This window comes from Sorex araneus, chromosome 1 (assembly GCF_027595985.1).
Source record: "Sorex araneus isolate mSorAra2 chromosome 1, mSorAra2.pri, whole genome shotgun sequence".
NCBI classification, from domain to species: Eukaryota; Metazoa; Chordata; class Mammalia; order Eulipotyphla; family Soricidae; genus Sorex; species Sorex araneus.
The window spans coordinates 92,127,742-92,146,005 of NC_073302.1; the positions used below are offsets into that span (position 1 = coordinate 92,127,742).

The 18,264-nt window shown below is 37.5% G+C and overlaps 1 pseudogene; it reads left to right on the top strand.

The window, feature by feature from the left end:
* Nucleotides 1-11,274: 11,274 nt before the first annotated feature.
* LOC101556456 (ribonucleoside-diphosphate reductase subunit M2-like) lies at nucleotides 11,275-17,035 on the top strand (annotated as a pseudogene).
* The last annotated feature ends 1,229 nt before the right edge of the window (nucleotides 17,036-18,264 follow it).

Consider the following 18,264-nt stretch of genomic DNA (forward strand, 5'->3'; position numbering starts at 1 on the left):
TCATCAGGCTGGAGCCATAGCACAGCAGGTAGGGTGTTGCATTGCATGCAGCTGACCCGGGTTTGATTCCTCTGCCCCTCTTGGAGAGCCTGGAAAACTACCGGGAATATCCTGCCCGCAAGGCAGAGCCTGGCAAGCTACCCGTGTGGTATTTGATATGTCAAAAAAAGTAACAAGAAGTCTCACAACGGAGCCATTACTGGTGCTCCCTCAAGTAGATCAATGAAAACGGGAGAACAGTGCTACAGGCAATCATCAAAGTGGAATTATTTATATTGGCTTGTATTTTACAGTGAACTCTTTTATAAATCCATAATTAATTCATCAATTAATAGTCTCATGCCCACACACCTGGCTGTCTTCCCCGGGGCCACTCAGAGGGGATGGGCTCCAGCTTCCTCGCCGCCCCGAGCAGAGCTCCTGGTGGCCGAAGACCACAGGAACCTAGACTCAGCCATGCTCAAGGGCTCTCTCCACACGTTCGGACAAGCCTCGAGAATGAAGGTACCGGCAGAGGAACCCAGGTGTGTATAATCCCATCAACAGCCAATATCCAGAGACTTAAAAGCAAGCTCCCAGAATCATGTGAAGTGGTTGAGAGATATCTTATAACCTGTTTCTCCCTCTGGGAGAAACTAGCAAGCTACTGAGAGTTTCCTGCCCACATGGGACAGCCTCTCAAGCTTCCCATGGTGTATCCATATGCCAAAGCCAGTAACAAGCTGGATCTCATTCCCCTGACCCTGAAAGAGCCTCCAATGTGGCATCATTGGGAAGGCCGAGTGGAAAGAGGCTTCTAAAATCTCAGAGATAGGATGAGTGGAGAGGTTACTGAGACTGCTCGAGAAATTCGACAATCAACGGGATTTCATGATTCGTGAATTCATCAACAATTATTTGTCTCTATTGCCATATAGCATTTATTGGCACACAATTTGTTTATTTTTTAGTTCTGTCACTGGAAATTTTTGAATAGTTTGTCCATTTATGAAAAAAATACCAAATCTATTTTCTTGGTGATAGAAGTAGGGTAGGGGATAAGGTATTAGATTTGTCCAAGAGTGGGTGTAAGTACCTCAAATCCCAGAAAAAAATATTTATTTGGAAAATCCCCAATTATACATTGTACTAACACTATGAAAATAAAACAGTTGAAATTAGACAAACTATACCAGAAAATGAAGTGACATGTACAATATCAGTCAGTCTCCATTGGAGAGTAATGGACTTAGAAACAGTAAAAGATTAGTCCTGGTGATATCTCATACTCTTTATTTTTTGCTTCTTCCCTGTTCAACATGTTGTATAAGAGAAATGTAGCTGATAATAATACCCTAAAAGTCTATTATGATTAGGACAATTCAATATATATTTCTGATCTCACATACACACACACTTACACATACACACAAATGGAAAGCAAGGAGGGATATTTGCACAGAGACTAGGGTATTCAAAGGTAGAAGGATCCACTGTACCCTGGAATAATTCAGACATTAAATCACAAGCAAATAATTTGAAACAGCAATCAGAAGTCACCCCCAAATAAAAACTTAGAATTTCTTGGAATCCAAAAGGAAAATAGTTTGTAATGTTAAGGTTAAATGTATGTGACTCAGAGTGTAGTTCAAAAACCCTTTCCACTCCAAAAAAAAAATAAGAGTACTTGCTGTGAAGTAAAAAATGTTTGTCATAAAACCTGTTCTGCATTTGGTAAATTAAAATTTTAAGTTATCATTTCAAAAATCACAATTTTCTACTCTACTAATTCCTCAAATCATTGTATTTTTTAGATAGGTATGCATTAAACAGTGAGAAAAATATTGCTGCCATCATGCACTTTTCAATTACTTTATTTTATTTTTATTTGTTTAAAGGGCACACCTGGTGATACTCAAGGCTTCCTCTGGGCTCTGTGCTCAGGAATCATTCCTGGAAAGGCTCATGGGAACAGAAGTGGTGCCAGGGATTGTACAGGGTCAACCAGATGTAAGGAAAGTGCCTCAATCCCTGTATTGTCTCTGATTTCATATTGTACTTTTTTAGTAAAAAAAAAAAGTTTCATATAACTAACACAAAAGGTAAAGTATTGGGGCAAAGAACTGTAATAACTTTGTGCTTCCAAACCATAGACTATAACTAATATAACCATGCTATCTAAACTAAAATTAAAAATAAATTAATAGAAAGAATATGAGATCCATAGACATAATATGCAGGCATTAGGTATATTGCTTTGAATGTTTCCAATCTCAGTTTGATCTTCAGAACTGTGCATGGTCCCCTGTGAACTGCCAATATTGACCCTTGAGTACAGAAACAGCAAAAGAACCAAATCATCCACATCTACAAAGCAAATCAAAGCAAAACAAAACAACGTGAGCACTAAATGTATTTGCTTATTGTCTTTAACTTCACCTTACACATAAAAAGTTCAGTTCTGCATTTGATTGATCATAGTTATTTTAGACTAACTTTTTAAGGGAATTCTGCTATGTTTTTATGTTTTGTGTATAAGATACGAAAAAGTTGCATTCGATGATGAAGGTACTCAAGAATGCCTTTAAGATTGTTTTTTTTTTTCCCATTGGAGTAGTCACAGTTTTTCATTTTATTTGCAAGTTATTTGTCTCATTTTAAATTTGATTTTAAAAGCAAGGCTAAGGTTCCACATCCAGCATTAACTTTGCTGACAAGGTAAACTGCCAGAAACAGCAAGCAACTCAGGAAAGAATGCTAAAATAACTCCCATTGTGTGAAAACAGGCTCTTCATTATCACTCTAAACGGCAATTCCTGTGTTGACGATACTTTTGTATATGAGCGAAAGATTTTTAAAATTGCTTCTTGCTACTTAATATAAGTGACTCAAGACAGAGAAAAGGTGCATATTTTAATTTTAATTGTGTTTAACTTTAAAGACTGAAAACACTAATAAAAATGTGTCCTTCACATGTTGGTGTTCAGTGTGTTAAGTCATCGGTTCCTTACCATAAAAATAGGGATATACTAGATTATCTAACCAAAGGCTTTGAATAAACAAAATTATTCTATGGGGTAATCAGAATTCACACCCACCCCAAAACACACACAATCAGAGTGTTTATATTCCCTCTGAGTTTTCATTTGGATATGCGTAAGTATTTCTATACATAGTTCATTAAAATGTGTATCATCTTTCCATATGTATGTGCATTGGTCACTTTGAATTGAAATTGCTTGTTTTTTACAGTTACATAAACTATTTTTGGTTCTCCCTGGTACAGAAAGGCTCAATGCATCCAAATAACCATATATTTGAGACATACCACGGTGTATTTATAGATACTCGGTCAGATATGAAGTAAATAACATTGCCCTTGTGACATTCTCTTCCAAGATTCGCACAAAGCATTTCATTTTGAATTGCCATGCTCCCTGGCACTAGAGGAATGAATGTTGCAAGAGCTCTTACTCTTGACTATAGGGCATGCTACTAAGTGTGATTTTGGCAATCATGGAATAATTTGACATATTTAGAAGAAGAATCTAATTGCATGTATGAAACTAAGCCAACATAATCATACTCATATTTTTAAAATACTTCACATATAACCTACCACAGTGAGAAGACTGCATTTTTATTAAATTCTTGCCTTAGAAAATCAATATTCATTTCAACTCTATATTAGAACACCAATTACAGTATCTTATTAGAGCATTATTTAGAGTGTCTTAAACTATGTATTCCTCAATAATTGGAGCACTATATACCTATATACTATCATCATCTATCCAAGTAATTATCAATTTATTCATTTAATCGGCCTTTGTTGTGGAAGCACAATGATGTTAGGAACCAAAATAAATGTCATTTGGTTCTTGCTTGAAGAAAATGATAGTTTAGTCATTTAGTGATATAGATGCAGTGAGATATATCTAAAAGAACTGTTTTAAATTTATCTAAATAACGTTTTGAACCTAGTTATGTGGTAGCATAAGGAGTGACCAACTCTGCCTGAAAGAATGAGGAATAATTTCACAAAGCACATGGCACTTAAAATTGACTTTTAAGTATGAGTAGTTTTCTAGGACATTCCAGGAATACAAACAAATTAAAGTTGTGAAAGAATATGACCAAATATAGAGAGAACATTAGGGTTGTTGAAATATGCAGTGCACAGGAGCAGAGAGGAGAAATTACACACTGGAATAAGCAATGTTTTAAAGGACCTAGAGTGATAGATCAATCCTGATAATCATAATTAAAACATATATATTTTAATTTTATATTTTAATGAGTTCCCAAAGGTACAACAGATGAAATATATCAGTTCTCACATAATTCCAGAATCCTTATCTTTTTAGAATATTCTAATTTTATACTATAGATTGTTCTGGAAAATGGGAAGTTTACAAAGAAAGTAAGAGTGGATGATGTTGTGTTATGGACAATAAAGCAATATAAATTCCTGAGAAATAAGTGAGTAGCACTAAAATAAATTCAAAGGGGTCTTTTTGGTTAACTAATGAAGAGATTAAGAATGTGGGGAAGGGAGATTGGAGACTTTTGTAGAAGAATAAATGAGATTATAAAATTATATATATATATATATATATATATACCTCTATCTCTATTTTTTTTCACAGAAGTCAATGCATTTATTAGACCTGGGTTGAGGAGGTAGCCTGGGGGCTGTGTGGAACCTCACAGGGCCTCTGACCTGGATGCCATGGGAATGAAGAGGCGTAGGAGCCAGTGGGAGGGGAGGAACAGGGAATGGGCTTCATTCAGATCATGTTGAGCCTGAGAGGTCCGTGAAATACCTGGTGCTAACCAAGACACAGGGTTTTCTGTTATTTTTGTTCGTTTTGTTTTCATTTTGTGCTATATCTCTCAGTGTTCTCGGTTGGTCACGTGCAAAGCAAATGCCCCACCTGCTGTGCCACTCTAGCCCAAAATTATTAAATGTAAATAAATCTGATAGGATTATGGTAAATCTTAATAAACACGACTCCCTCTGGGAGAACCCGGCAAGCTACATAGAGTTTCCTAACCACATAAGAGAGCTTGGCAAGCTCCCTGTGGCATATTCATGTGCCAAAACCAGTAACAATGATGGGTCTCATTCCCCTGATCCTGAAAGAGCCTCCAATGTGGCACCGTTGGGAAGGACAGGTGAAGAGAGGCTGCTAAAATCTTAAAGCTAGGACAAATGGAGACATTACTGAGACTGCTCGAGAAAATCGACGATCAACGGGATGATGATGATGATACCTCTATCTCTATCTCTATCTCTAATGTTTGCTGAGGGAAGAAAAATCCAGGCATAACTCCAAGGATTTTTATCTTAGTTTATGAAGTAGATATCACATCACATAATATTTGAAATCCACTAAAATCTTTTTATTATTTCCCTCTATTGCTGAAGTGAGCTCCGGGGATGCCCACAATTCTGTTGTATTTAGCCTTCATAAACTAAGGAATATTTCTTTTCCGACTTTGGACAAAAATTGAAGTGTCAGAACCTCCAACTACAGCTCTCAGCCAATGTCAAACTATTCATTTATAGGCATTTTTCAATTTTTTTCTCTCTCTTTTGCATGTAGATATCTGGATTCCAGAATCTCCCACTGAACTGAACTCCAGTTACCTACCTACCATTGTAGCTGGTTTCATAGCAAGCCCTTTATTGGCTTGTTAAAAAAAAGTATCTTCTTTGACATTGCTCCTAACCTTTCTACTGTTGTTTCTTGATATCCTTACTTTATAATTTTTAGATATCTGATTAAATCCTCTAATGTTTGCTGAGTAAAATATCTCAATAGAAATATCTATGTGGCTACTCCTGGACCCAGACCTATCTTTGTTGCACTAAAGTGACTTTCTTTAATATCTTAAATATGGTTCAGTTTATCTGTACATTGACCATTTACTTCTCAGTCAAGGGCTTCCTGTTGGCTTGTGTTGACGTTTCTCATTCTTTCATGTATAGTAAATCCTTTGCTTTATGAACTCCATGTCTTCTCGTGGCACAATATTTGGGGATGAACACTTTTCCCAGAGGATCAATGAAAATAAACTAATAGAAAGTGGGGGTATTTTGAGACTTGGACTGGAGCGATAGCACAGCGGTAGGGTGTTGTTTGCCTTGCACACGGCCGACCTGGGTTCGATTCTTCTGGTCCTTTTGGAGAGCCCGGAAAGCTGCCCGCCCGCACGGCAGAGTCTGGCAAGCTACCCATGGTGTATTTGATATGACAAATACAGTAACAAGTCTCACAATGGAGGCATTACTGGAGCCTGCTCCAGCAAATCGATGAACAACAGGATGGCAATGCTATAAATAAAAGTGTGTTCATTTCAGATTCATACTTGACTATTTTGACAGAGAATTCCATGTTGGTTTAATATTGTAGCAACATTTGAAAAATATTACTTTGTCTTAGTATTTTTACATTTTTTGTGAAATTCAATATAGCTTTGGTATTTTTTGCTTTATTTAGGGAATACTTCTCTTCACCATCGGCATTTTAGTAATTTTAATACTGTCTAATGGACTTTTTTTCTCACTAATGATTTGTTTCTCAAGAGAAGCAAGGTGTCCTACACTTGTGTTGGGAAGAAATATGCAGTGCCAACTCTAGCTCCGTGATATATTATTTAAAAATGTAAAGATAGTTTTTGCTTTCTGAATTATCTTTTTTTGCTGACTTAGTATTTCCAAAGTATAGTAAAGTTTGCTATGTTTTGGTTTCTACTTTCATGTTACAAAGGTTTTTTTTCAATGCTTTTCATAGCTCTCTACTGATATTTAAGAACAATATAATACATTCCAATTCTTTGGGAAGGAATGGAGATTATTTTGAGAATGTCTAAGAGTGAGCAATTCAGAACTTTTCTCCAAAAGTAATTTCTTTTTTCCCAGATAACCAAACTATTTCCAACATAGGAAAGTATTTTTGAAATCTACAAAGAAGAGATCCAGATATTGCAAGTCTTAGTATACATGTTTTCACGTAAGCCACTGTTTTTCATATAGTAACTCACTGTAATATCAGTGCCTTGAATTCTAATTTCAGAATTGTTGACTTGGGTCAATAAGGTTCTCAGACTACAAAACTAGTTTGAGGGAAAAAATTATCTAAAAGCATGTGCACCAAAATTATATACTTAAAATTTTATAGAATGTAATTATATTAATACTGTATTTTCAGTCATTTTTCTATCATTTTCTTTTTAATTTAATTTTTTAAAAATATTTATTTCAGAGAACCTATCTATTAATACAGAATTATCTCAGATTATTGTCTAAGAAAAAATGAAATATAAGCACTCTTTATTTTCTTATTCCATATAAACACATACAATATGCAATATGATTTGCTATGTCATCACTCTGTTCTCCCACCCTCCCCTTAATAGACAATTCTAGTTTGAGATAATAGGGAACTAGAGAGATAGTACAGCAGGCAAGGCACTTGCCTTGCATTTTGACAACATAAGTTCAATCCCTGGTATCCATGTGGTCCCGCAAGCACTGCCTGGAATAATTGATCCTGAGTGCAGAGCCAGGAGTCACCCCTGAACATCATTGAGTGTTGTCAAAAGAATCAAAATAAATAAGATAATACCCATTAGTATAAGAAATGTATTCTTTACCTAAATAAATTAAATGTAGATAATAATTGTTACTACCTATATACACAAACTTTAAATAGAGTGGTATTAGAAAATATACTATAGCTTTCCACATTAGACAGCTTACTTCAAATTCTCCAAAAGTCTATGATTTTATCTATGAAACAATTCCCTGATAGTGTTAAAAATATCTCAGTGTTCAAAAAATAAGGGCTAAGCACTCTATACTAGGTTCCACTTATAGAAATGGCAAGCATATGTGGACCTCTTATTTAATTGATGGTGGTAACTAAAGACATATGCTGACCCCTCATTGATGGTAGTGACTAGGAAGAACCATTTTCTCTTTTATTTTTATTTATTTATTTATTACTTTTTGGATCACACCCAGCAATACTCAGGAGTTACTCCTGGCTCTGCACTCAGGCAGCGCTGGGGGACCATACGTGATGCCCAGGATCAAACCCAGGTCTGTCGCATCAAGGCAAAAGCCCTACATGCTGTACTACTGCTCTGCCCCCCTCCCATTTCCTCTTTTATTGACACCACTAGTGTCAGAATAATATTTAGGCTCAAAGCAAACTCTATTTTGTCATTTTCTATCAGACATTTTTCTCCATGAGTTGCAAAATATTATCCATTTAACAATATGTACATCCGTAGATTTATAATTTGTGGTTAAATATATTCTTACTTTGGGGCTGGAGTGATAGCACAGCTGGTGGGGCATTTGCCTTGCACGAGGCCGACCTGGGTTGATTTCCAGCATCCCATATGGTCCCCTGAGCACGGTCAGGGGTAATTCCTAAGTGCAGAGCCAGGAGTGACTCCTGAGCATTGCTGGGTGTGACCCAAAAAGCAAATATATATATATATACATACATATATATATATATTCTTACTTATGTATTGTAGATTTTCCTCACATTTCAACTCATTTTCAACAGACTGAGATAAAATATTTCCACATATCATTTTGTCTTAATAATTTTACTTTAGCTGTCAATATCAAAGACAAAATTAACATATCAGCATGGATAACTATATATATATTTATATATGTACATGTAGTCATATATACATACATAGTGTTATACAGTTACATATATATGCACACAAGAGCACTCACAAAAAGCTAAAATATTTAAGAAGGATTAATGGCAAGGAGTTAGAATTTCAACATTAATAAGAAAACTAAAACACAAATTTCAGAGAATATTTTATGTAGAAATATAAATTCTGAAGTATTGGTAGCACTGTAGCACTATTGTCCCGTTGTTTATCGATTTGCTCAAGAGGGCAACAGTAACATCTCCATTGTGAGACTTCTTGTTACTGTTTTTGGCATATCGAATACGAGATGGGGAGCTTGCCAGACTCTGCCTCTCAGGCAGGTTACTCTCGATAGCTTGCCACGCTCTCCAAGAGGGATGGAGGAATCGACGTATTGGTAAAAAAGTAAAATTAGTTTGATAGCACATTTTAAGCTATTAATCAAAAGATTGGCAAAAAAGAAGTTATACTGTTTCAGGTTTGATTTTCCCATTGTTTGGTCTAGTACTTAAAATATTTGAATATTTTCACAAGGTATGCCTTCATAGAGAAGATGACATACGGCATTTTCATAAAAGCCGTTATTCACCAAGTCAGAGTTTATAGTTTTATCAATTTTTGTCCAAGTAAATTCACATATAAAGCTACCTTTATTGACTTCAAATATTGCTCATTCTATATATTAACAAATTATATGATGGAGGAAAAAGTTTACTTTTTAGTGCGTGTTCTCTTTTAATTAACAAGAATTATGCAACAAATCCTAATGTAAGATAACATATTTCAAACACACTATAAACATTTGGTATGTGGTTAAATCAATTAAGATGAGCAAGGCACTAGATATAAAAAAAAACATGCTTGCATAATTCTATGTTTAGTCTCAGAAACTTATAAAAAGCTTTTTTACAATATCATTGCATACTATAATAATGTAATTACATATATTTACACTAATTATGTACTCACATGCAATTATGATAATTATGTAAATACATGACATTTTATAAAATATTGTTTCAAAATTCACTTAATAAAGGCAGAATGAATAGAATGATAGGACCTTATGCCAAAATCAAATGAAAGAAAATGAAAGATATTAAATAAATGATCTATGCATTTAATTTTTGTTCTTACATCTAATCATTGTTAAAACTTAACAGGGCAGCAAAGAGCCATTGGTAATAGCCTTGAAATTGAAGTACATATTTTTATTTTCTGCTTAAGACCATTTATTTTTTTCCCCCTCACAGCCTCTGGGTAGAAATTTCATTAAAAAATTGTGATTTTTTAAATCAAAATAGGCCAAAATATCAAAATAAATGAGAGTGTAAACCCACTCTTAGTTTAAAGCAGTAACAATGAATATACTATTAAATTCAATATCTCAAAAGACAAAGGGTAAACTCTCACACATAAATTTTTCCCTGGTAAGTAATCTACTATACTATATGTCAAACTCTGAGTTAGGGAGAAACAACACATAAGCAGTTCTGATTAAGTTTTAGGTAGTTTACATTGTCAAAATTTGAATAACATCATATGTGTTATCTATGCCTCTGAATAATGTTCATGAATTTCCGTTTTAAAACTCAGTGATTACCTTCTGGGCATTATGGTTTACAATACAAGTACTGAAAAGTTATCACATATATCCTTTTACGTACATTGACACTCAGTTCCTTTCCAGAGTGATAAGAGAGAAAGAGAGAGATAGACAGACAGGCAGACAGACAGACAGACAGAGGCAGAAGAAAGATGAGAAGTCTCTCCCATCAAGGCAGGCTGGGGTTGGGTGTGGGATGGAAGGAGGAAAACTGGGGACTTTGGTGGTGGGAAATGTACACTGGTGAAGGGACGGGTCGTGAAACTTTGCATGACTGAAACCCACTCATGAGCAACTTTGTAACTGTGTATCTGATGGTGATTCAATAAAAAATAAATATCTTTTTTAAAGTTGATCAAACGAGTGAAGTAAACAAGATAACTGTCTTTTATCTTTTGATTGAAAAATACTCCGGTTTTGTTTGATTGAAACAAAACCCTCTTTTGTTTCATAAAGGTATCATTACTTAAGGATATGATAAAAAATTTAAAAGTAACCAGTCAGGATATAGCATGTGTTAGACTTAGGTTTCATTCCTGGTACCCCCCCCACACACACACACACATACAAAAAGAAAGAAAAAGGAAGCAAGGAAGGGAGGGAGGAAAGCAGGAAGGAAGGAAGGCAGGAAGGCAGGAAGGAAGGAAGGAAGGAAGGAAGGAAGGAAGGAAGGAAGGAAGGAAGGAAGGAAGGAAGGAAGGAAGGAAGGAAGGAAGGAAGGAAGGAGGGAGGGGAGGAGGGAGGGAGGGAGGGAGGGAGGGGAGGAGGGAGGGAGGGAGGGAGGGAGGGAGGGAGGGAGGAAGAAAAAAAGAAATTTCTTTATCCTAAAATCTCTTTTTGGGCATTTGGGCTGTTTCCAGATTTTGTCTATTGTTACTGGTGCCACAGTGCACATAGGAACACAACTGTCTTCTCTGAGCAGTGTTTTTGTGTTCTGTAGGATGCTTACCACAGAGCAGATGGGAAAGTGGGAGAGTGGGGATGGGGACACAGAGATGACGGTGGAATTAGGTGGATATGCTGGTGGAGAGTATGATACTGGAACTTTTTTTTCTTTTTGGGTCACACTCAAATGCTCGGGGGTTTCTCCTGGATCTGCACTCAGAAATTACTCTTGGTGGTGCTTAGGGGACTATATGGGATGCCGAGGATTGAAACTGGGTCGGCCAAGTTCAGGGCAAATGTCCTACCTGCTGTACTATTGCTCCAGCCCCAATGCTCGGATTTTTATGTATTAAAGCATAACCAAAACAGATTTTTGAAACCACATTGCTTAAAAAAACATTAAAGAGAGAAAGAAAGAAGTTTCATTAGAAATCAAGCTCATAACTATAAACTTTGAGGACAATGATAAGCATCTAGACCCATCAGACTACAACCTAATGTCACTTTTTAAAAAAATTGCAAATGATCATTTTTATATGAAAGGCACGTATTTACCCCAAATTGGGCACTTTTGACATAAGAGGAAAATGTTTGTAATAGTAACTACAAACTACCTCAGGTCAAGAATATAACTGTGGGAAAGAATAAAAAGCAGTACTAAAACAAAACCTTTTTAAACATTTTTGTCCAGAGGATGTCATTTGGCAATGCTGTATACTGAAAAGTTGCAATCCAGTTGTTGTCATTTGTGATGTCTATTTTTGCTGCTATTATTTTCAGAATCCTATGAGGAGCTTTTTATTTATTTATGCTTTGGTTTGGGTCACACTCAGCTGTACTCACATAATTCCTGACTCTGTACTCAGGGATCACTCCTGGAGGTGCTCACAGGACTACCTACAGTACTAGGGAGCAAACCTGGCTTGGCTCTGTGAATAGCATGCACTCTGCATCCACTGTATTGTCTCTCCAGAACCCTGGATTTTCTATACTTTCTATTAGTTATATTACTGTCATTTGTCATCATTGTCTTTGTTATCTTTATTATTATTAGAATGCATTTAAAACTATGCACGTGTTATATATCTGAGAAAAGCTGGGTGTTTTGAATAATTGTGTTGAAAGCAGAACATTTATGCTACAGTGAATGGCAAATGTGTGGAATAACAGACTGGCTGGAGACAATGATTTGTGAGAGCACCTTGGTGACTACACGAACCATCCAAACGCGTAAGTTTTGGCATTTAAATATCTTGACCTACTCTTAAAACTTACTTAATACCTGGAACTGAGCAGAAAAAAGGGGATTTAGGTCTTTGTTTCTCTGAGAAAATTCTGATAATGTGGTACACATATACATATGTATATCTATATGTATATCTACACGTGTATATTCTATTTTTACTTTTAAGTTTTAAGAAAGAATACAGAAACTGATTTACGCCTGAATAGAAGCACGTGTTAAAAATAGCAGCATCAATGTGTGTTTAATCAGAATGTTTAAGAACTATTCTAATATCTGTTCATCAGAATTTGGAACAGCAGTTTGATAATCAAAATGCTAATCGGCACAGACCATTTGCAATCTCATTGGGCTTGGAATAAATAAATCTCGAGGCCTAATATGTATTCCTTATGTTGCTGTTATTTAGATAGAAAGAAAAGAGCCTCTAAATTCTCTTATAATGCCAAAGAACCCATCTCTTCCTTGTTTGTATTCCTTTCTCATAAATCCTACCAAACAGATGTGTACACTTTTTGTCAGCTGTATTTGTCACTGTACAGGCTGTCTCTTGCCAGCTTGTCAGCATGTTGTTAGGCATGATTCATTGTGCACTGTCGCTCCTGTAGTTTCTTTACAAAGAAGCAAATCTGACTTCCGGGCCTAAATAAAGAAGTCATCAGGCTAGTAATCAGTGATGCACAGAACTTATCAAGTCCAATGGGGCTTGACGCCTTCCAGATCACCCTTTAGTGAGTCAGTGCTCCAAGCTTAAACAATATCGAATTTTTTTTAAAGGCATGCATTGAAGTATTTCTCAAATTGAAAACTAGGTGAAATAGGCACATTGGTATTCAAGATTCTCATTAATAAAATGGTTAGACTTTTAAGTATTCCCTAAAATTAAGGAATTGAACGTCTCTTAGGTATCTAAGAGAACTGTTGCCCAATTACTACAAAATAAAACTGCTTGTAGAAGATAATTTATAAGACTGTAATAAATTGAGATTTCAAACTTTGTTTCACTTTTTAAATATTGCTCAAACTAAACTTATCAACATAATCTAGTTTGCTTAAAGACAATGCTTTTTATACTAGAGTAAAATCACATTAGCTCTAGAGGAAGTTATAAGAGGTAGGGAATAAAAAAAATCTATGGGGGGTGGTGGAAGGAGGGACAAAGATAAAAAGGATATCTAAATATCATTAATACAGAAATTATTATTAATACAAAACATATGCTATGGGCTTTTAGATGTCATTTTGCTGAAATATTTCAATTATTTTTGAGAGCATTTTTTCCTATTCCCTATGGGATCAAAAACGTGTTTGTAAGGTATTGATAACATAGAGGAAAATGTGACTGAAGATCACTTCTTCTTTGTGCAACATTAGACACAAATGAAGCATCAACGATCATTCATGATAAGCTGGCTTTGTTTCCTTGATGGGGAAATTTCTATTTAATTAAAAAATACTCAGAAGTAAATAAGTACAACTTATGATCAAAACCTGTCACTTCAAATGATTATTTACATATTTTGTGCTATTCTACATATTGAAAGTATAGGAAAACTGTAGGCATGTTTTTCTCCTCAAGAAACAAATATTAATAAAATGAACATGAATGTAATATGTACTACTATTTTTTAATTTGAGGAGTCACACCCTGTGGTGCTTAGAGCTTACTCCTGGCTCTGTACTCAGAGATCACTTCTGGCAGGTTTTTTTTTTTTTATATTTTATTTTATTAAATCACCGTGTGGAAGATTACAATGCTTTCGGGCTTAGATCTCAGTTATACAATGCTGAAACAACCATCCCTTCACCAGTGCCCATATACCACCACCAAAAAAAAAAAAAAAAACACCCACACAGTACACCTCCCATCCAGCCCCCCCACACCCCTACCTTGTAACTGATAAGTTTCATTTTACATTCTGTTTACTTTGGTTACATTCAATATTTCAACACAAACCTCACTATTGTTGTTAGGAGTAACCCACTAGATTCAGACCTACTGTGAAGACAAATAAGGTCACGCGGCTGCAGTAGCGGCCGCGCGGTTTTGAATTTCTGTACTTTAACAAGAAGTCCAGGGAGATTTCTTCCAGATATTTGATAATTGCAGGCTTGAAAACCCAATCTGTGGTCGTCTTAATATGGCGGCCACCGCGCCCTTCATCCCCGGAGAGAAAGAGGCGAGAGAGAGAAATACCTTTCCTCTCCTGGGCGGGCACGGGGCCGAGGCTTAGTTCTCAGGCTGGAGACTTTCTGCGAGGAGTTGCTCACACCGAAAGAGGTTTTGCTGGGTCTGGATTCACGCTTGTACAGCTGCCACTTGTGGCAGTTTTGAGGAACCAGAGAGCACACCAGGGATCAAACTCAAGTTGCCTGTAAGTAAGGCAAGTGCCCAACTCATAATATTATTTAGGCTCCCTATTTGAAATTACTAATTAATATATTTGTGTTATATTGTTATAAATAAAATAATTCTACTTTATTATACTTATTATATTGCAGATCTAGTGTAATTTTCTGCCCATTTCACTTAAGATATAAGTACATACACATTTATATACCATATCAAATATAATAGACTGAAGCGATAGCACAGTGGGTAGGGTGTTTGCCTTGCATGCGGCCAACCCAGGTTTGATTCCTCTGTCTCTCTCAGAGAGTCTGGCAAGCTACCAAGAAAATCCCTCCCACACGGCAGAGCCTGGCAAGCTACCAGTAGCATATTCGATATGCCAAAAACAGTAACAAGTCTCACAATGGAGAAATTTCTGGTGCCTGCTCAAGCAAATCGGTGAACAACAGGATGACACTGCTACAGTGCAGTGCAGTGCTATCAAATATAATATAATAATTTATATGAATAAGTTTAAAACAAAAAAGCAATGCCCATCGTATTTTAGGCTATCCTTTCCCATGGATCTTACAAACCAATTTTACATTCATATTTTATTGTTAGGATACAAAATCTAGAAGAAAGTGTGAATTTCATTTTTATTTTAATGAAATCGTTTTTGAAGTCATTTATTGAGACTGTATGTCAAGATTATTTAAAGATATGATAGTGGCCAATTCGCTAAATTTCTTCCAGACATTTAATTCTGGAATCAGCGATGAAATCTCTGTCTCTCCTGAGTGATTTTCTTGTTTTCCCTTAATGTACTATTTAGAGTTACTATGAATGAGCCGAAACAGGGGTTCTAAGGCTTCAGTTAGTTTTATGCTATCCAGATGAGTTTTAAGTTTTAGAGATGCAACAGTTGAAGCTTAGCCATAAGTATCTTCATGAGCCCTTCTCCACTGAACAGGGGTAATTACTGAACCTTAATTTTAAAATTAATTAATTTTATTTAGTTACAGTTGAGGCATTTGAAGTTGTGTTAAAATTGGAAAGATTAGCCCTCCTCAGCCCCCTAGTCGCCGGTCCCCGCGCTCGTGCCTCAGACTCTGCCGCCTGCACCGTGACCTCGGTGGCCTGCACCCCCCGCCCCGCCCCGCCCCGCCCCGCGAGCCCAGCTCACGCCGCTGGCTGACAACAGCGCCCCCCCCCACCCCCCCCGCAGCTGCGCACGTGGCCCCCCTGGCGGCTCAGCCTCTCGGACACCGAGGACCCTGCAGGAGCCAGGTGAGCCAAAAGCCAAGGTGCGGCCCCTGACGCTGACGCCGCGGAGCCACTGCTGCAGGAGAACCCGCTGCGCTCCGTCGTCTTCCCCGTCGAGTACCACGATATCTGGCAGAGGTACAGGAAGGCCGAGGCGTCCTTCTGACGGCCGAGGAAGTGGGCCTTTCCAGGGACATCCAGCACCGGGACGCCCTCCAGCCCGACGAGAGCTACTTCACATCGCACATCCTGGCCTTCTTCGCCGCCCCGACGGCATCGTCACTGAGAACCTGGTCGAGCTAAGGTTTAGCCAAGAAGTTCAGATCACAGAAGCCCGCTGTTTCTATGGCTTTCAAAATGCCATGGAAAACAGACACTCTGAAATGTACAGTCTCCTCACTGATACTTACAATAAAGATGCCAAAGAAAGGAAAACCTCTTCAATGCTATTGAAACAATGCCTTGTGTCAAGAAGAAGGCGGACTGGGCCTTGTGGGGATTGGACACAGAGAGGCTCCCTAGGAGAACGTGTCCTGGCTTTTGCGGCAGTGGAAGGGATCTTCTTTTCTGGCTCGTTTGCATCGATATTCTGGCTAAAAAAAAGGAGGACTGATGCCTGGCCTCACATTTTCCAATGAACTTATTAGCAGGGATGAGGGTTTCCACTGTGACTTTGCTTGCCTGATGTTCAAACATCTAATACACAAACCTTCGGAGCAGAGAGTGAAAGAAATAATCCTCAGTGCTGTTAAAATAGAACAGGAGTTCCTTACTGAGGCCTTGCCTGTGAATCTCATTGGGATGAACTGCATGTTAATGAAACAGTATATTGAATTTGTGCCTGACAGACTTATGCTGGAGCTAGGTTTCAGCAAGGTTTTCAGAGTAGAAAATCCATTTGACTTCATGGAGAATATCTCACTGGAAGGGAAGACTAACTTCTTTGAGAAGAGAGTAGGAGAGTATCAGAGGATGGGAGTGATGTCCAGTCCAACAGATAATTTTTTTTACCTTGGATGCAGACTTCTAAAGAAACCAAGGTGCATTTTTAAACAAAAAGCCAGTTTTGGTCATTGTATGATTTGGTCATTGCAGTTTAGGACTTTTTGTTTTGTTTTCTGGGTGGCGCATACCCAGCATTGCTTAGGGATCACTCTAATGCTGGTATTTGGAGGACCATTGTGGTGACAGGAATTGAATCCAGGTAGACCACGTGCAAGGTCCGTTACCAAGACTCCCACAATGTCACAGGCAGTGGTCACAGGTGTAATGGTCTCACTGCTTCAAAGCAGAATTACATTGTATGGATTTGGGGATAAAACTAAATTTGGAGTCTGCTTCCTTTCTATACAAACATGCAAAGGATTTTATTTACCACTAAAAAAAAGATATTTACCACTAAAGGAAGCAAATTGGATTTTACTTTACCAAAAGCAGTTAAATGCCTGCTAATATTTTTTCTTGAAAGAATTGAAGTGCATTGTAATCTCTAATGTTATTGCTATGGTCCATGCAGGTATCTGGCAGCTGTGGTACCCTGTGGGCAGTTGTGTTTTCTGTGGTTGGGGATGGGAGGTGGAGGGTGGAGGGAGGGCAATACGGAATGATGTAGAATAAGAAATGGAGAATGGAACTTCCACCTCAAAATCAGGAATTAAGCATGCAGGGGCTGTGTCTGCTGGTAACCTGTGTCCACAAGTGAGTGGTGGTTTATCATGTATGTCTCCACAAGATCCTTGAGACACTTGTGGAATTGCAGCTGATCAAACCTGATTTTTCACTTGACCTTTAGTCAAGATCTTAGTGGATCATCTATTTCTTTTTGTTTTGGGGCCACACCTGGCTTGGTGCTCAGAGGTTGCTCCCTGAGGGAGAGTCTGTAATCCTCAGGGAGCAGCCCCTGAGCCCTGAGCTGGGTGTGGTCCCAAAATAAAGAAATAGACAACTGACCCACTAAGATTTTCTTCCTTGCCTCTTTGATCAGATCTTTATTCAATACTTAGCTGTCAAATGATTTTCCCTTTATAGAACAAAAGTTTATGCAGCAGGCTTTTCCTGTGGTACCAAGACCTTAAAAGTGGTGTGAGGACTGGACTGACCGTAGTATCCCAGGTAGAGTAGGACATTTATCTTGCTGACCTAGGTTCAACCCCAGCATCCCAAGCACTGCTAGAAGTAATTCCTAAATGCCAGGAATAATCCCTGAGCATCACTGGGTATGGCCCTAAAACAAAACATTTGTTGGTATAAATTTGACTT